The sequence below is a fragment of the Mustela nivalis genome (assembly GCF_964662115.1).
Source record: "Mustela nivalis genome assembly, chromosome: 4".
In the NCBI taxonomy this organism is placed as follows: domain Eukaryota; kingdom Metazoa; phylum Chordata; class Mammalia; order Carnivora; family Mustelidae; genus Mustela; species Mustela nivalis.
Window position 1 is genome coordinate 71,631,257 of NC_139023.1, and position 20,066 is coordinate 71,651,322.

The following is a 20,066-nucleotide window of genomic DNA, read 5'->3' on the forward strand; positions in this document are numbered from 1 at the left end:
ACCCAGGCACCAGTCAGTTATTTTTGTTTGGCTAACTAATATTAACATAAAATAATAATTAGACATTCAAATTACTTCAGATTAGACAGTGTGGAATATAGTCCACTAAAGCTTTATGTGAATAAAATTTTTGCAGTAAAGTACGTTTTCTTTTTTAAAGATTTTATTTTTACTTATTTGACACAGAGAGAGATCACAAGTAGGCAGAGAGGCAGGCAGAGAGAAAGGAGGAAGCAGGCTCCCTGCTGAGCAAAGAGCCCAATGCTGGGCTTGATCCCAGGACCCTGAGATCATGAACCAAGCCGAAAACAGAGGCTTCAACCCACTGAGCCACCCAGGTGCCCCTGTAAAGTACCTTTTCAAAGTACCTCTATTGTTTATTTTAAAAAAGTAAGCTATGGTTTCTATAAAGTGAGTAGTAACCTCCAATATTTCCCTTTATAATGTAGCGTATTTTTTTTTTTTTTTAATATTTAAAATGTACTTTCCTGGGGTGCCTTGGGGGCTCAGTCAGTTGGACGTCTGCCTTCAGCTCAGGTCATAGTCCCCGAGTCCCTGGATCGAGCCCCGCATCAGGATCCCTGCTCAGAGGAGAGTCTGCTTCTCTCTCTGTCCCTCACTCTGGTCTAGTCTGCTTCTGCTTCTGCTCCTTACCCTGCTTGTGCTCTCTCTCAAATAAATAAAGAACAAAAAAAAATTTTAAATGTATTTTTCTAGGGGCACTTGGGTGGCTCAGTTAGTTAAGTGGCTGCCTTTAGGTCAGGTCTTGATTCTGGGGTCCTGAGATTGAGCCCTGTGTTGGGCTCCCTGCTCGGCAGGGAGTCTGCTTCTTCCACTCCTTCTGCTCCCGCTCGCCTCGTGTGCGCTCTCTCTCTCACACATAAATAAATAAAAATAAGTAAAATTAAATGTACTTTTCTATAATATTTAATATATGCTTTTAAAATTATGTGTTAATTTAAAAAGATAGAGTTTTTAAGTATTTAAGTATATTGAAGATATATTTCAAATAAACTAGCTATATCAAATCAACTCATATCATAATTTGGAAGGTATTTTTAAATTACTCTCTGTGTTGGGGTGCCTGGGTGGCTCAGTGGGTTAAGCCTCTGCCTTGGGCCTGGGTCATGATCTCAGGGTCCTGGGATCAAGCTCCGCATTGGGCTCTCTGCTTGGCAAGAGAGCCTGCTTCTCCCTCTCTATCTGCCTGCCTCTCTGCCTACTTGTGATCTCTCTCTGTCAGATAAATAAATAAAATCTTAAAAAATAAATAAAAAATAAATAAATTACTCTCTGCATTAATAATTTACAGTGTGTATCTAATATATTTCTTTGCCCTTTTATTCACTAACCATTTAATCCGACTGTATTCAGTATTGTAGATATAGTTGTTAAAAGGTACTTATTTTTCCCCAAAATGACTTAAAGTGGCTTAACAAAGGACACATATGTATATATATTAGTGATAGTAGAATAGAAGAAGGAAGTAAGAAAAAGAAAACTTGAGTTAGGAGTTAAAATTGTGGTGTGTTATGTGCCAGACACTCTTCTGAGAGGTGTATATACAATGATGATTAAAATAGCTATGGCTCAGTTCCAATGGAGTTTATTTTCTAGTTTGTGTTGGTGGGGTGGTAGAAAGATTTTCATTAAGCATGTAAAAAACACTCTTCACTTTTTACTTCATTACAGAGGAATGCCAAGAAGATGATTTGGGACAGGATAAAATCCAGACAATTAAAAAATATTCTGTCTTTTCCCTAATATCTTTAGTATCCTTGAGATGATTCATTAAAGATAGAATAAAGCTAATTTCTTTTGGATCCCAAACTAGCATATGTTAATTTGCATTATTGGGTTATAAATTTGGCTAAAGAGCAAAAACCAAAAAATTTCTGTGGTAATTTATGTGTTCTATAGGTTTCTACTCAGCCATAATCAGTGATAATGAGGAAACTTAGTGGGACGTTGTGGTAGATTGATTATAAGGTTAGGCTTTATAAATAATGTAAGAAAAGTTAAATTCAGGAATTGAGGATAAAACAAACAAATAATATGGTGATTTCAGAATAGATATTTAATCTCAGAATCCTTTGGTTTCTATCTATACTTGAAGGCCAAAGTTTCAATGTTTTCATGAGTCAACTGTCCAATTTGAGTAATTTTGTTTATAATCTTGCAGTAGGTATCATTTAGGTACATAAGTAAAAAATTAAGTTCTTACAAATCTCAGTTCTGTTTTAAACATGTGCCATTCTAAATTGAAATTTAATGGTTATCTTAATTTTAGATTATAATTAGTAAGAACTAGAAAGTATATATTCATTTGTAAAAGGATCAGTAAATTGTTTCCTCTTTTTTGCTTAAATAAACTTCCAGGACAAACTCATGTTTTATGTTTTATTTTGTGATCTGGATGGGTTGAGAATGTTCCAGGAAGACTGCCTTCATGAATTTTTACTTAATTTTTGGAAGTGGAGATGCTCTTCTACCATGTCATAGCTAAGCACTTAAACTCAATCATAATATCTGCACTCTGCAATGATAAAGCATTTTAATCCTGGCATATCTTTTACAGCACAAAGATAAGGTCGATGTCTCTTCATTTCAGATCATTATCCTCCTCTAGAAGTTGCTGCTGGGTTGAAGGCTAAGTTTTAAGTTGAAGTTTTACATTATCTGTAACTTTCTGTAGTCCTCATCATCATTATCACAAAGTGATCTTTCCGAAATCTTTTTTTTTTTTTTTAAGATTTTATTTATTTATTTGACAGACACAGATCACAAATAGGCAGAGAGGCAGGCAGGGGGGCGGGAAGCAGGCTCCCTGCTGAGCAGAGAGCTTGATGCAGGGGCTCCATCCCAGGACCTGGGATCATGACCCTAACCAAAGGCAGAGGCTTTAACACACTGACCACCCAGGCACCCCTCTTCTTCTTCTTCTTTTTTTTTAATCTTTATGAAATTTTGCCATTATACTGCATAACAATACCATGATAGTTATAATAATCATTGTAGCTGTAAAGTAGTTTCTATTATTTTTTGCTTTTGACAGATGAGTCTCAGACTTCACAAAATTAAATAATTTTCTGCACAGAAAAGAGTTAACATATTAGGTTTGACATTGCTGTCTTTGGAAAGACCTGTTTGCAAGGTTGGCCCATAGCTAGCATCTGGTAACTTGGCTCTCAGGGTGTTTCCAGTAACTGATAAGGATGATTCACTGTGGGGCGCCTGGGCGGCTCATTTGGTTAAGCATTTGACTTTAGCTCAGGTTCTGATCTCAGGGTCCTGCGACTGGATCCCACCTCAGGGGGATCCTGTCATCGTGGGGTCTGCTTCTCCCTCTCCCTCTGCCCTTATCTCTCCTTGTGCAGGCCCGTGTGCATTCGGATTCTCTCTCTCTCACAAATCTTTTTTTTTTAATTTTAAGATTTTATTTATTTATTTGACAATGAGAGAAGGATCATAGCAGGAGGAGTGGGAGAGGGAAAAGCAGGCTTCTGTTGAGCAGGGAGCCCTATATGGGGCTGGACCCCAGGACCCTGGGAACATGACCTGAGCCAAATGCAGACTCTTAAGGACTAAGCCACCCAGGCGTCCTTAAATCTTTTTTTTTTAAAGGATGATTCACTGTGCCTAGACTGTTTGCAAACAATATGATTTATGTTGAACACCTGCTTTCCTTTTGGGGGTCTGGAATTTTGGTATACACAATCAAAGGGTACCCTTGTGAGCAGGTCTCCATAAAACTTTGGGTGCCGCATCTCTGATGGGCTTCCTTGGGCAGAAACGCTGCACATATGTTGGTGCATTTTTGTTAATGGGGGAAGTGTAAGTTCTGCATGCCCTCCTCTCATGGGAAGGAAAGAGTATGAGGAAGCCTGCTAATGGATTCTTGTATTTTATTCTATTTTATTTTTATTTTTTAATTTTTAACTTTTTAAAAAGGTTTTATTTGGGTGCCTGGGTGGCTCAGTGGGTTAAGCCACTGCCTTCGGCTCAGGTCGTGATCTCAGAGTCCTGGGATCGAGTCCCGCATCGGGCTCTATGCTCAGCGGGGAGCCTGCTTCCCTCTCTCTCTCTCTCTGCTTGCCTCTCTGTCTACTTGTGATCTCTCTCTGTCAAATAAATAAATAAATAAAATCTTTAAAAAAAATAAAAAAAGTTTTATTTATTTATTTGACACAGAGAGAGACCGTGAGAGAGGGAACACAAGTAGGGGAAGTGGAAGAGGGAGAAGCAGGCTCCTTACCGAGCAGGGAGTCCCATGCAAGGCTGGATCCCAGGACCCTGGGATCATAATGACCAAACCAGGTGCCCCCATTAAAATTCTGTGGGCCTATATGTGACCATGTTCCAGGCCCTGAGGAGGGATCTGTAAACTTTGAGAACTTTTACTACCTTGTAAATATTTCAGGTCTCAAAGTGGGAGAGTAGATGTTCTTTTTCCCCTAGTTGCTTCTGCAGGGGATCTGTCTTTCTATCTATCTTATCTGTCTACTTTTAAAGATTTTTATTTTTAGGTCATCGCTTTGCCTGATCTGGGGCTCAAACTCACAACACTGAGATTAAGAGTCGCATGTTGCATCAACTGAGACAGCTATATTTAGCACTATGAAAATGTTTATATTTTGGTTTCAGGTAGTTCTTTTTATTTGGAATATGGGTAAACTTGAATTAGGATATAAGGCTTATATCTGAGAATCTTTGCTTATTGCTAGTATAGAATTCCAGGCCAAAATTTCTTTCTAAAAAACAAACTCAACCTTGAAGAGAGTAGTAGAAAGAATTTCTAATGCTGTCACTTTCTCCCTAAGGCCTACAGAACATGAGACAATTTGTGAGTTAAAGAATTCATCCCCCCTATCCGACCCCCCTTTTTCTTGAAAAGAGAAAGAAAAGTCTGTATACGTAATGTAGATAAGATGTATGTAATTTCCACTTACCTTTAAGGCTTCTAATTGTCCATGTTATGAGCCAGTAAGAAATTAGGTAGAAAAATCTCCCAGAGTAGGGTGGAAGAGGTTTTATGTGATTCTTTCATAGTTTTAATAAAACAAAAACAAGAACACTTTTATGCAATTATGAGGCAGAAAATCTTAAAGATTAAGAGCATAGATAGTCTCTGGAGCCAGACTGCTTACGTTAAACTGACTCTGTCACTTGCCTGTTGCTTGACCTTGAGTAAATTATTTGAATCTCCCCATGCCTTCAGTTTTCCCAAATATAAGATGGAAATGGATAATATCTGTTTTGTAGGATTGTGTAGATTAAATAGATTAACACACTTAATGAATTTAAAACAATGCCTGGTACAGAGCAGTGCTATATGAATGTTACTTATTATTATCCCTTTATTGTTTGGAAAAAGAATGCAAAATATTCTAAACTAGGCTAGTTATCGACATTCCTCCAGGATAAATTGAGTTTAATGGATTCATATCCTATCAAATCAGAATATTAAAAAAAGATTCTTCTATAAGGCAGTTATGCTTCCTTTTTAAATCATGAAAGTGAGGAAGTTGGCTAAGATTTTAGAAATAAATATATTAAGGTCTTTAGGATGGCAATTGCTAAACTAGCAATTTATCCCTCCTTTAAAAAGAAAAATTCCCCCAGTTTGCTTTCTGGAATAGAACTTAACTAGATTTTAGGCTTTCTTAATGACTGGGAATCTGCCATATATCCCAACCACCTCTAGCCCTAGCCTCTTGTAAAGGAGTTACTTGATTTCCATAAGCCAGTTGAAACAAGTCTTCTAAGCTTTTTATGTATCTCTTTTTGGATAAACAAGAGGCTATGATGGCCAAACTTCAGACTTTTCAAAACATCTGAGCAACAGTCAGGGCATAAGCCTTGACTTTGATTATTACTTTTTCCCTAACTAAACCTTGTAGTACAAGTCCTTTTGTCTGGTTCTTAATTGATTTGGAAGTTTGCTTATTTGCAGAATATACATGGCTAAACATATTTATTCCCACAACTTAGTATTTCTTAGGAATAGTTCATGAAGTCTGAGTATGAATAGTCACATAAATTTGGGGCTATTGATAAATAATCAGAACTTTGTTGCTTATCTTTAGCCTTAAGATAGGTTGGATTCTATAATTTTTTAAAAAGATTCATTTATTTTGTGGGGGCGGTATAAAGGGAGGGGGAGAGAGAAACCCAAGCAGACTGGTGCTGAGCACAGAACCTGATGTAGTGCTGAATCCCAGGACCCTAATATCATGACCTGAGCAGGGGGCTTACCCAGTTGTGCCACCCAGGCATCCCGAGATGGGTTGGATTCTGAAATGTACTTGTTGTGGCTGCTTTTTCACACTTATTCTGACCCTTATTCTTGCTGCCCTAGAATTTGACCATTATGTGAAATGGTAACAGAGATGAGTAGAATAGTAATATTAAAGGAGTATAACTAGGCAGCAGTATCATTTTTTTTAGCTCCAGTGGTGATGATAGCAGCCAAGTCAGGTTGATTTTGTCTTGCTGTTTGCTCATCAGTTCTTTAAATAATTGTAAAGTTTGATTATTCAAAGTATTTTTAAATTCCTCTTTTTTTTTTAAGAGAGAGCAAGTGCATGTGTGCGCATGTCCAAGTGTGGGGATGGATGGGGGAGAGGGAGAGAGAGAGTCTTCAACAGGCTCCACACCCAGCACAGACTCAGTCTTAAAATCCTGAGATCATGACCAGAGCCAAAATCAAGTTGGTTGCTTAACCAGCTGAGCCACCCACATGACCCAAGAGTATTTTTAGATGATACTTCTCTATTAGATTTTAATCATCATAAAATAGGTTGAACAAGTCAGCATTGATTAGGTTACTCCTGGGAACCTGGCCATTGTAGTTAGTTCTTTGGTTGAAGAAACTAACCAAAGAATGTTTTCAAGGAAAGCATCAAAATATTTTAAACAGGGATGCCTGAGTGGCTCAGTTGGTTAAATGCCTGCCTTCAGCTCAGGTCATGGTCCCACAGTCCTGGGATCATGTCCCACATTGGGCTCCCCACTCAGCCAGGAGCCTGCTTCTCCCTCTGTCTGCCACTCCCCCTGTTTGTGCGTGCGCGTGCTCTCTCTCTCTCTCTGACAAAATAAATAATAAATAAAATCTTTTAAAAAATATTTTAAACAATTTAGATGAAATCACGGATTATCTAAGTTCACCCTATCCATATATCATTCATACATATTTCACATATGAATATATAAGATTAAGAACATGTATCTTAACTGAGTAACAATGTCAGGGCCATGAGTAAATGAGAATATTAAGTTATTGTTATTCATGGTGTGGGACTCTTGAAATGCAAAACTTTTTTTATGGTTGGCAAGCTGTTTCACGCAATTTTCTGTGAGCTGTAAGATCTCTTCCAGATTAAAATAATTTTCTTTTATCCTATGTAATTTCTGCAATTGCGTTAATCCTGTAAATTTCTCTTCTCCTGTAAGTTTCTAGCATCCAATTTTAAATATCTAGATCAATCACCTTGGCCTAAAAAGTAGGTCCCATGACATAAACTCTTGCTGCCAAAATTTTTCCAGCCCTTACTTATGGGCCCAACTATTTCTATAGAGTATACTTCTTAGACATAGTTCCTCAACATGATCTCATTCCCATTTCAAAGGAATTTTTTTAAAAGATTCATTATCTTACTGTTTATCCTTTTATTTACTTAAAAGTTTTTTTTTTTTAAGATTTCGTTTTATTTAGAGAGAGAGAGAAAATGCAAGGGGGAAGGGGCAGAGGAGAGGGAAAGAGAATCTCAAGGAGACTCCAAAAGCATTCAGCCTGATGTGGGACTTGATCCCAGGACCCTGAGATCATGACTTGAGCTGAAATCAGGAATCGAACACTTAACTGGCTGAGCCACCCAGATGCCCCTTACTTATTTTTAGACATTTATTTATTGGGGCGCCTGGGTGGCTTAGTCGTTAAGTGGCTACCTTCAGCTCAGGTCATGATCTTGGAGTCCTGGGATGGAGTCCCCCATCGGGCTATGTTCTGAGGATGCAGTAGCCAACAGACTCTTAACTGTTATATCATACTGGCTCTTAAATATAAAAGATACTGTCAAAAATAGTCTTCATGTAATAAGGGAGATAATTATACCTATTTCATAGAGCCTGAGGATGAATAGATGATGCATAAAATTTTGTGGTTCAGTAATTAGAATACATGGTGAAACTATATGAATCAGAAGTATTTCAGGAATTGAAATCTGTTTTAAAAACATTTGATTTTACCAGTAAAATGGCTAAGAATAATAAGGATTTTGGGGGGTGAGAATTCACTGATTCTATGGGCAGGAGTCAGTTGTGAATTAAACTGTATGTGGATGGGTGCCTGTGGCTCAGTTGGTCAAGTATCTGTCTTTGGCTCAGGTCATGATCCCAGGGGCCTGGTATCAAGTTCTGAATCGAGTCCTGCATTGGGCTCCTTGCTCAGCCGGGAGTCTGCTTCACCCTCCAGCTCCCCTTCCCTGCTTACACATTCAACGTGCTCTCTCTCTCTCACAAAAATAAATAAAATTGTTAAAAAAAAAAAAAGGAACTATTAAAAAAAACTGCTTATGGATTTGGATTATAAGCTACAGTCCGTAATATCATAATATTGTTAATATTGAATAAGAGTGTCTCTTTAATAAATTAAATTCTAATTTTAAACACTCCTCCCCCTCTTTTAAAGTCGTTTATTGAAGCTTAATTTACATATAGTGGAATTCATCGTTACATTTCTATGTGTTTGACAGATTCATAGCATTGCAATCATTATCACAATCAATATGTAGAACATTTCTATCACCCCAAGGCACAGAGCTGGGTGGTGCAGTCTGTTGAGCATCTGGCTCCTGGTTTCTGCTCAGGTCCAGACTTCATGGTGGTGGGATGGAGCCCTGAGTCGGGCTTCTCACTCAGCACAGAGTTTGCTTGAGATTCTCTCTCGCCTGCTTGTGCTCTTTCCCTCTGTCTCTCAAATAAATCTTTGAAAAAATAAAAGAACATTTCTATCCCCCCAGAAATTTCTTTGTGCCCTTGGAGATCAGCTTCTTCCCATTGATTTTTCTGCTCCTATAGTTCTACCTTTTCTTGAAAGTCATTTAAATGGAATTGCCCTTCTTCCTGCTGTTGTTTAGCTATAATTGCTGCAATAGCAAACAAGATAATTAACCCTTGTGCTGATATAGCTTTCTTACAAATTAGGAATTGCATTAAGAAGCAATTAGATGAGGGGCGCCTGGGTGGCTCAGTGGATTAAGCCGCTGCCTTCGGCTCGGGTCATGATCTCGGTGTCCTGGGATCGAGCCCCGCATCGGGCTCTTTGCTCGGCGGGAGCCTGCTTCTCTCTCTCTCTCTGCCTGACTCTCTGCCTACTTGTGATTTCTCTCTCTGTCAAATAAATAAATAAAATCTTTAAAAAAAAAAAAAAAAAAAAAAAAAAAGAAGCAATTAGATGAAAAAAAAAAGAAGCAATTAGATGAGAAATAATTAATCTAGCCTGTTAAATTGTAAAAAAGAGACTTTGTCAAGGGATTAGTAAATATTTTTTAGTTTACATGACATATTTAAAAAGAAACAATTCAGGTTTTCACACTTTAGGTGGGAAACTAATAATGTCAATATGGTTTTGAACCCCCTTCCTTGGACCCCAGTTATACAAAATTAGATGAATCATAATCCTTAATTTATGACACACTTGAATATAAGCATGGCTGTTTGTTTATTTTTAATAATCTAATAAACACACATCATTCAATACACCATGACAAATAGAACCTTGTCAAGAATTCACTTGACTTTTACCAATGTGTATCTTAATACAAATTATATAAAAATCTTTAATAGAGGGGTGCCTGGGTGGCTCAGTGGGTTAAGCCTCTGCCTTTGGCTCAGGTCATGATCTCAAGGTCTTGGGATCAAGCCCTCACATCAGGCTCTCTGCTCAGCAGGGAGCCTGCGTCCCTCACCCTCTCTGCCTGCCTCTCTGCCTACTTGTGATTTCTCTCTTTGTCAAATAAATAAATAAATAAAATCTTTTAAAAAATCTTTAATAGAATTTTGATTATATATAATTAATTAGTAGGAGTTCCTTCCCCCGCCCCACCGTTTTCTTTTTTGGAAGGAGGGAAATAAATTTACCCCGTCTCTTGTCTTTCAGTTTTGTTTTTAGTTTCTGTTTTTATGCATTAAAAAAAAAGAAAGTTGGTATAGTCAAGTTCATTAATTGTTTTTTTTTTTTTTTTGCTTTCCATGTCTTATCTAGTAATTTCTCCTTAATTGAGTTTGTGAAGATAGTCTGTATTTTCTTCTAATTTTGCAAAATATTTTGTATATTTTGGTCTTTAGCATATACCTGTAATTTGTTTTGTGAATGGTGTGAGGTAATGATTTAATTTCGTATCTTGTATGGGTAATTACTTGTTTTCACGCCATTTATTAAATTTTTTTTTCCACTGATTTTAACACTGCCTCTGTCATATATTGTTTCCAATATGCAGGAGTCTTTTTCTGGCCTTTAGATTCTGTTCCATTAGGATATTTGAGTGTATATACACCATTACTTACTTTACTTATTGCTTAACTTTATAGACTAGGTAGGGTAATTCTTCAGGAGGTTCTTGGCTAACTTTGCTCTTTACTCTTTTACATACTTTTTTCCCCCCACTATTGTTAATTTTTTTTTTTTTTTAAATAAAACCCCCTTTGAGGGGCGCCTGGGTGGCTCAGCCGGTTAAGCAGCTGCCTTTGGCTCAGGTCATGATCCCAGGGTCCTGGGATCAAGCCCCACATGGGGCTGTCTGCTCAGCAGTGAGCCTCTTTCTCTCTCCCTCTGACTGGCTCTCTGCCTACTTGTGTTCTGTCAAATAAATAAATAAAATCTTTAAAAAAAGATAAAGCCCTTTTGGGATTTTTGGCTGGAAATATATTGAATTTGTTAGATGAATTTGGTGAGAATTGACATCTTTAAAATATTGAGCCTTTCTTTCTGTGAGCATGGTTTTCTCTACAAATACATAAGACTTTTAAAATTCCTTTCAATACATTATATGATTTTCTCCATAGAGGTCTTTGTATATTTTTTGTTAGATTGAATCTTAGGTATCTTGTACTTTTTTGTGATTATGTTACCCTATTTAGTTATTTGTAAGATTATTATCATTATTGTTTTGAGAATGAGAGAGGGAACAGGGCTGAGAGAGAATCTTTTTTTAAAAATTTTTAAACGATTTTATTTATTTATTTGATAGAGATTACAAGTAGGCAAAGAGGCAGGCAGAGAGAAAGAGGAGGGAAGCAGGCTCTCTGCAGAGCAGAGAGCCCAATGTAGGGCTCCATCCCCAGGACCCTGAGATCATGACCTGAGCCAAAGGCACAGGCTTTAACCCACTGAGCCACCCAGGCCCCGCCCCCTGGCGGGGAGAGACTCTTAATTAAGTAGGCTCCCCTCTCAGTGTGGAGCCTGACATGAAGCTGGATCTCAGAACCCTGAGATCATGACCTGAGCTGAAATCAAGAGCTGATGCTTAACCGACTCAGCCACCCAGGTGCCTGCTGTCCTTTTTAAAGATTACATTTTCTGTTTGTTACTTGTTTATCCTTCTTAAAGATTACATTTTCTGTTTGTCGCATCTGTATAGAAAAACATCCACATACTTTGCAAACACTCTGATATCTGAGGATTCTTTTGGATTTTCTGTGTAGATAGTCTTATCATCTGCAAACAATGATAGCTTCCTATCTTCTTTTCCATTTCTTATACCTTTTAATTTTTTCTTATCAAACTTTACAGGTCAGGATTGCAAGTGAAAATCAAATTGATGTAGCAAATGTAGATACAGTTTTTCTGGTCCCAGTTTCAGGGGAAAGTTTAAGTATTTTGTCATTGAGTTTTGGCTGCATTGTTTTTAATTATAAAGTTTATTTCTTTTTCTTCTCTTTTCTTTTTTTTTAAAGTGTATCTCATGTTAATGAACTTAGATTTTAGTCCAAACTGGAAAGGGAGTCACTGAAGGTTTTTAAATTTTTTAAAACTATTTTTTAAAGATTTCATTTCTTTGTCAGAGAGCACACAAGCATGCAAAAGGAGAAGCAGGCTCCCCACTGAGCAGGGAACCTGATGTGAGACTCCATCCCAGGACCCTGGGATCATGACCTGAGCCAAAGGCAGATGCTTAAGGGACTGAGCCACTCAGGCTTCCTGGGTTTTTTTGTTGTTGTTGTTGCTGTTTTTTTGTTTTTTTCAGAGAGAGCAAGCAAGAGCATGAGCACATAAGCAGGTGGAGTGGCAGGCAGAAGGAGTAGCAGGCTCCCTGCTTAGCAGGGAACCCAACTTGGGACTGAATTCCTGGACCCCGGGATCATGACCTGAGCTGAAGGCAAGGTCTTAACTGACTGAACCACCCAGGTGCCCCTTTAATTATAAAGTTTTATCAAATGATCATTGTTGTATCTACCCGGATGATGTATTATCTATTGCTGCAGAACAGATTACTACAACATGTGTTGATGGAGATGTGGAGAAATTAGAATCTTTATAGAGTGCTAATGAGAATGTAAAATGGTAGCTACTTTGGAAAAAAGTTTTTCAAAATGTTAATATAGAGTTACTGTATGTTTCAGCAATTCCATGCCTGGGTATATCCCCAAGAGAGATGAAAGCATATGTCCACATAAAAATTTGTACATGAATTTTCATAGCAGCATTATTTACTATAGTGAGAAAGTAGAATACAACCCAAATTTGTACCAACTGATGAATGGATAAATAAAATATGATGTATCTATTCAATAGAGTATTATTCAGCAACAAAAAGAAATGTAGTTGACCTTTGAGTAACACCAGTTTGAGCTGCATGGATCTACTTGCACACGATTTTTTTTCAATAAACACACTACTGTAAATGTATTTTCTCTTCCTTATGATTTTCTTAACATTTTATTTTCTCTAACTTCTTCTGAGAATCAGGTATGTAATATATATAGCATACAAAATATGTGTTAATTGACTGTTTATATAATTGGTAAGGCTTTCAGTCAACAGTAGGCTCTTGGTAGTCAAGTGAAAATTTATATCTGGATTTTTGACCGCATGAAGGGGTAACATTCCTAATCCCTATGTTGTTCCACTAACACACGTTACACATAGATGAATACTGAAAATATTATACCTAGTGAAAGAAACCAGTCACAAAAGTCCATATGTTATATAAAGCTATTTATAGGAAATGGCCAGTACAAGCAAATCTCTAGAGATAGAAAGTAGGTTAATGGGGGCACATGTGTGGCTCAGTTGGTTGAGCAACTGTCTTTGGCTCAGGTCACGATCTCAGGGTCCTTGGGCTCTCTGCTCAGCGAGGAGTCTGCTTCCACACCCCCCGCCTGCTTCTTTGCTTATTTGTGATCTTTCCCTATGTCAAATAAATAAAATCTTAAAAAAAAAAAAAAAAGGAAAGTAGGTTAATGGTTGTCAGGGACTAGGGGTTGGAAAAGATTGGGGAGTGACTGCTAATGCACATGGGCCTTTTTTGGGGGGGTGTTGGTGCTGGAAGTGTTCTAAAATTAGATTCTGTTGATGATTGTACTTCTTAATACACTAATAACCATCTAGTTATATACTTCAAATGGTCAAACCAAATGAAATGTCCGTTATATCTCAGTAAAGCTCTATAAGGGGTGCCTGGGTGGCTCAGTGGGTTAGTCACCCAACTCATGATCTCAGGGTTGTGAGATTGAGATCCATGCTCAGCAGAGTCTGCTTTAAGATTCTTTCCTTCTGCCCCCCTCACAAATGAAATAAACAAAAATTTAAAAAAAAAAAAGCTCTTTAGGGGCACCTGGGTGACTCATTCGGTTAAGCGTCTGCCTTCAACTCAGGTCATGATCTCAGGGTCCTGGGATCACCCTGCCTCAGGCTTCTTGCTCACCCGGGAGCCTGATTCTCCATCTCCCTCTGCCTTTCCGCCCTACTTGTACTTTCTCTCTCTCTCTCTCCCTGTCAAATGAGTAAAATCTTAAAAAAAAAAAGCTCTTTAAAAAAAGTGTGTATACAATTTGTTTAGATATTACCAAATTATATAAGTTTGCATTCCCACCAGCAATAAGTGCACAGCTTTATCAAAAGAATGTAAGTCATACATTTTAATTCTCACCAACTTGAGAGAAAAGTTCTCTTATTTAAAAAGGTTTATAAAAAACTTGTATTTCCCAATGAGTAAATTTGAATATCTTTTCGTATGTTTAAGGGCCATTTTTATATCTGCTTTAGTGAATTGTATGTTTACTTGTTTTCTCTATTTTTCCCTTGGGTTTTTTGGTCCTTTATTCCTCTATTTTAAGTGTTCTTTATATATTAGTGATATTCACCCTTTGTAACATAGTATCCTATTTCTAAGAGTGTCCTGCTCTATGGACTGAGCTAGCCAGGAAGTTGCCCGTAGTATCCTATTTCTTGTATCATAGTTTGGGTTTTCCTTGTTTTTTTGTAGTTTATATAAATAAAGTCATACATATAAACTGTTTCTGATGAGAGTGTGATTTGTACTCTAAGCAGCTAACAGTCTGAGCAGAATTTACTTCTGAGTGATACTTCAGTTTTTATCATTTTGCAGTTTTTTTTCAGTCCTGAGAATAACATTTATTATTCAGAGTTATTTCTCTTTTTATTGCTATGTCAATTTCTATCCTGTCTAATAGTCCCAGAGTAAATGATGGTTTCTTTCTGAAGTCTCTGTAGAACTCCCCGAGGTCGACTTAGATGTTCCTTTTTTTATATTCCCATTGTACTTTGTAGTTTCTTTAATGACATTTACATGATTGTAATTGTTTCTATGTTGTTTCTCCTTACCAGACTTTAAGCTGTTTGAAGGCTGAGTCCTATTTTTGTGTTTCTGGCATAGTTCTGTATTTGGTATTTAGTAAGTGCTCAATAAATATTATTGAAAGAACTGGTATAGTAAGAGATAGGAAAGAGGTAATGTCATTGTAGGGAAAAATTTGTCCTTGAGGATCAGGTGGAATTTGAATAATCAAAGAAAAGGGTGAGAGAAGAGGACTAGCAAAGGGATGGGATGGGGATGAGCATGGTATGTGTAGTGAACAGTGAAGATACTTTTCTGATGGGAACATGTTTCTTTATACTTGTATTCGTCATATCTTTACTTTGTATTTGCTATATGAAAGGCACTGGTTTAGGTGATACAAAACACAGATTTTTAAAATTTGGTACTTTGGCGGGGCGCCTGGGTGGCTCAGTGGGTTAAAGCCTCTACCTTCGGCTCAGATCATGATCCCAGGGTCCTGGGATCGAGCCCTGCGTTGGGCTCTCTGCTCCGCAGGTAGCCTACTTCCTCCCCTCTCTCTCTCTGCCTGCCTCTCTGCCTACTTGTGATCTCTCTCTCTCTGTCAAATAAATAAAATCTTAAAAAAAAATTTGATACTTTGGGAGAGTAGTCGGAAGTAAGATTAGAAAGGCAAAGAGGAGCAGGATTTTAGAGGGCCTTGAAAGAAAGGCATAGGTGTTGTGCTTTAAGATTGGTAAGAGGTACCAAGTGAAGGATCTGCTGGAAGCTGTTATTTCACTGATGTTTTTATGAGGGAGGTACCTGTGTGGATAGGGAAGAGAGTGATAGAAAGTGATATTGAGGGGCACCTGGGTGGCTCAGTTGGTTAAGCATCTGCCTTCGGCTCAGGTCATGACCCCAGGGTCTGCTCAGTGGGGAGGCTGCTTCTTCTCTCCCTCTGCCTGCTGCTCCCTTTGCTTGTGCTCTTTCTCTGTCAAATAAATAAATAAGCTTAAAAAAAAAAAGACCTTGGCTAGGTCAGAGGATATGAGATTATAGAGATTGGGTCAAGAATGAGAGAGTATGGGCGCCTGGGTGGCTCAGTGGGTTAAGCCGCTGCCTTCGGCTCAGGTTATGATCTCAGGGTCCTGGGATCGAGTCCCGCATCGGGCTCTCTGCTCAGCAGGGGGCCTGCTTCCTCCTCTCTCTCTCTGCCTACTTGTAATCTCTCTCTGTCAAATAAATAAATAAAATCTTTAAAAAAAAAAAGAATGAGAGATTATGATGGTTTTTCAGGAACTCTGAACTTTAGAACTTTACTTTTTAGATAACTTGTGCGGGTGTTAGGGTAGCTTTCTGAGCTAAGCACAATAGGAGAGGTAATACGTTTTCTTTCTTTTTTTTTTTTTTTTAAAGATTTTATTTGTTGATTTGACAGACAGAGAGGCAGGCAGAGAGAGAGAGAGGGAAGCAGGCTCCCTGCTGAGCAGAGAGCGCGATGCGGGACTCGATCCCAGGACCCTGAGATCATGACCTGAGCCGAAGGCAGCGGCTTAACCCACTGAGCCACCCAGGCGCCCCAGGTAATACGTTTTCTGAGCAGAGGAAAAAGTGAGTTTAGTTTGAGACACATTGAACTTCTCTTCCCACACTTTTCCCTAGCCCATTTAATGGCTATTCCATTGTGCTCCGACTGCTATCTTTGGATTCATTTTTGATTCTTCTTTTTATCTCATATCCATATTCACATTGCTATAAAATCTTGTCCATTTACTTTTGAAATATATCCAACAGTTGACCACTTTTCACCCTCTCCAGAACCTAACCACTATCATTTCTCACCTAATTATTATAGTAGCTTCCTAACTGATCTTCTTGTTTATGCCCTGTCCCCTTATCTGTTTTCAACCCAGCTTCTGAATGATTCCTATAATAATCAAGTCATCCGTCTCTGTGCATAAAACTCTTCTTAGTGGAGTAAAAGTCACAGACCTCAAGGAGGGCCTTCATGTCCCCTTCCCCTTTCTCTCCCATTTTCTTCTTTCTTCCTTTTGCCTTTTGCTCACTTCACTCCAGCCACAGTGCTCTTCTTGCTGATCCTTGAACTAGTCTGGTGTACTCTATCCTGAAGTTACTATATTTCCCTTTCCTTTGACTAGAGGGCTCTTCCCCCAGTCACTGGCGCAGCTCACTCCCTACTTTCGGGTCTTTACTCATATGTCACTTTTTTAGTGAATCCTTCTCTGACAACCCAGTTTGAAATTATAGTTCTCTTCCTGCTGAATGTTCTTTCCCTTTGATTCATTTGTCTTCTTAGCATTTGTCACCATCTACATGTATACTCTACATATTTTATTTTCATCTCTTCCCACTGGAATTTAAGATCCATAAGAATGAGGATTTTTACTTTATTCACTGTTGTACCTCTAGCACTGAGAACTGTAAGCATATAATAGGTGCTCAATATTTGCTGAATGACTAAATTAATTAATGGAGTGCCTGGGAATAGATGCTTGCTATTTATTTATACCCTATTTAATTTCACAAAGAAGTAGAGGCAAGAAAGTGTCTACTAGACAGGGGTGCCTGGGTGGCTCAATCAGTTAGGTTTCTGCCTTCAGTTCAGGTCATGATCCTGGGGTCCTGAGATTGAGCCCTGCATTGAGCTCCCTGCTCAGCAGGGGAACCTGCTTTTCCCTCGCCCTCTGCCCCTCTCCTCGCTTGTGTCCTCTCTTTCTCTCTCTCAAATAAATAGATAAAATCTTTAAAAAAAGAAGGACCGAAAGAAACTAATAGACAAACCGGAACCCATTAAAATGGTTTAGAGTGGAAGAAAGATTTGCATGAAGCCGTGGCAGTACATGAGATAGCTTAGAGAAAGTATAAAGAGTCAGAAGAGGATTAGGGATGGGATTCTGGAAACACCTCCATGTAAGCACTGTTCTTTGACTTTGCTAAGCAGGAACCTAGGCCTTGTGCTTCAGAGTTCCTTATTGGGCCTTTGTTGAGTTTTACCCCTACTGATAGAATGAGGATATGGGTGGCGGGGGGGTGCGAGGTGCACAAGGAAACTCATTCATTTGATACCCATTTCTACATTAAGTTCTGAGTATTTGAACCCCAGAATTCCCTGCCCATGTAGCGCTTCAAAAGCCTCTTCTCTGATTCTCTCCTCTCTTGACTGAACACATGTATCAGCTTCTCTGGGCTTAAGTGATGACCAGGCAACTGCTGTGTGCAGGCATGTGGCCAGAACTTGGACTTGTGGGATGGGATGTCGACATGTATACATATGAGGCTCCTTATGAATGGAGTGGAACTAAAGGTGGGAGGAGAGAAAGGGGGAAGGCTCCCAAAGAATTTGAGTGACTCCCATGCCACTATAGAACTTGAGGGAGTTTGAGAATTCCAAATCAGAACTTAGCCTTTTAGATTGTTATATTCTATCCTCCCTCTATATATCCTCCCATATAGAGGGAGGATAGAATATAATAATTTAACTCTTGTTAGCTTGATTTATAACTTTAAAATATTTAGACATGTAGAATGTAGGCTTCCATTTGTACTCTTGCTCCAAGCCCCCCAAAATTAGGGGTTGGCCTACAGGAGGGAATTGAAAAAGAGTAGTTAAAGAGGGAGAAGAGAAATTCAAGATAGAGTTTCAAGGAGGGAATGATCAGTAGTGTCAAATACTTAAGAGACATCAAGTCCTGTGAAAACAGATATATCCATTGAATTTGACTGACAATCGGAATTTAGTAAAAATTTCATTTGGTGGTGATAGATGCCAAACTTCCATAAAAGGAGAAACACCTTTCTTTTATGAGAAAACCCATAAAAGGAGAAACTTCCTAAAGGAATTAGGAAGTGGAAACAGAAGTTAGAGGAGATTTTCCCCTAGATTCATCTCTGAGAAAGGAGCAAACTAGAACGGGAGCTGGAGGGCTTTGCAGGGTTATGGAGGATGACTTTCCTGTGTTTAAGATGAAAGGGTCTTATAGATCCTGCCATTTTGAGGGGAAGGACCCGATGTTGTAAGAGAAGGTTAAGGAAAAGGAGGGAGTAATTGATGGAGCAAGACCTAACATCCAGTACGTAGGTCGTTCGATCAGCCTCTGAAGGGAGGGGGCTGTTTGAGGAGGCTCGGAATGTTTGGATGTGTATGGAAGCTAGGTCCGGAGGGTGAGAGAGCAGGAATGTGACTTAATAGGCCGCATATCATTGATTTTATGTTACAATAGTTTTTGGGTTAGGGTTTTTAAGCCTGATTTTATAATCCTGGGCATCAGGGTTTATGCTTGCAGCCAGATGTTAAAATCCTCTTGGTTACTTGAAATATAGCCCATGGTATCAGGCCTAGGCCATAGCATGTTGGGTCTGTCTGTATTCAATAATTTTGACAATTTAGTGGTGACTTAAAATTTTAAGTTTGATAAAGATTTCTGATTCCTCAATAGCCTAGAAATAGTTTCTTTATTACATCCATTATATAATGTGTGTTATCAGGATTTGGAGATGGCTTATTGTAAGAAATACATATTATCTGAATCACACCTATTTTGGGTAAAATATTTTCAAATGGAATTATATTAATACTGTCTTTTTCCCCCCACATAGTAGTTCCAAAGAACTGCTGGTTTATATTTTAGCTCTTGCCAACTTGTGAAAATAGTGAAGGATGATTACACTACTTAACATTCAAATTGTAAGTAAACTTTATTTCTGCTATTATTACCTAAGTGTTAAGAAAACAGATATTGAAAATAGCTATTACCTTTTATGATAGTAGTGAGCTTTAGTGTGATATGAACTGTGGATTTTTACTAGTTTTTGTTGTTAAAATACAAATACATCCTATCCCATTGTCTGTGATAAGATAAAAAACAATACTAACAGTCCTGAATGAATTTTAGAAGGTGTGAAATTTCTGCTTTTTTTCCAGGTATTTCTTTTATTGTATAAATTTATGGAAATTCTTTATTTTATTTTCATATCTGTATAGTGCCAGGGGTCAAATTTTAACATAGGCCATGATATTAATGGAATGATTTATTAGAAATGTATATTCATTTCTATTTAAATATACTTAATTTTTATGCATTATTTAATTTTTATATGAAAATATGTAACAAATAAATCTTTAATTCTTTTATGAAAAATATAACCTACATAAAATCAAATAAAATATAACTTTATAGGAATAATCTAATGCATAAATCTAGATTATATGTATATATCAACATTCATCACTACTAGGAAAAAGGCTTGAATTATGTTTATTTGAAG

The 20,066-nt window shown here is 37.9% G+C and overlaps 1 protein-coding gene across 10 annotated transcripts in view; it reads left to right on the forward strand.

The window, feature by feature from the left end:
• Positions 1 to 20,066, forward strand: part of ELF2 (E74 like ETS transcription factor 2) — a 103,623-nt gene that overhangs the window by 10,487 nt on the left and 73,070 nt on the right. For 9 of the 10 annotated variants that reach the window (XM_082727647.1, XM_082727652.1, XM_082727654.1 and 6 more), the window contains exon 2: positions 19,398 to 19,485. The exons of the other annotated variant lie outside the window; for it this stretch is intronic. The gene's annotated coding sequence lies outside the window, so the exon portion shown is untranslated. The remainder of the gene's footprint in view (positions 1 to 19,397; positions 19,486 to 20,066) is intronic. 10 annotated transcript variants of the gene reach the window in all.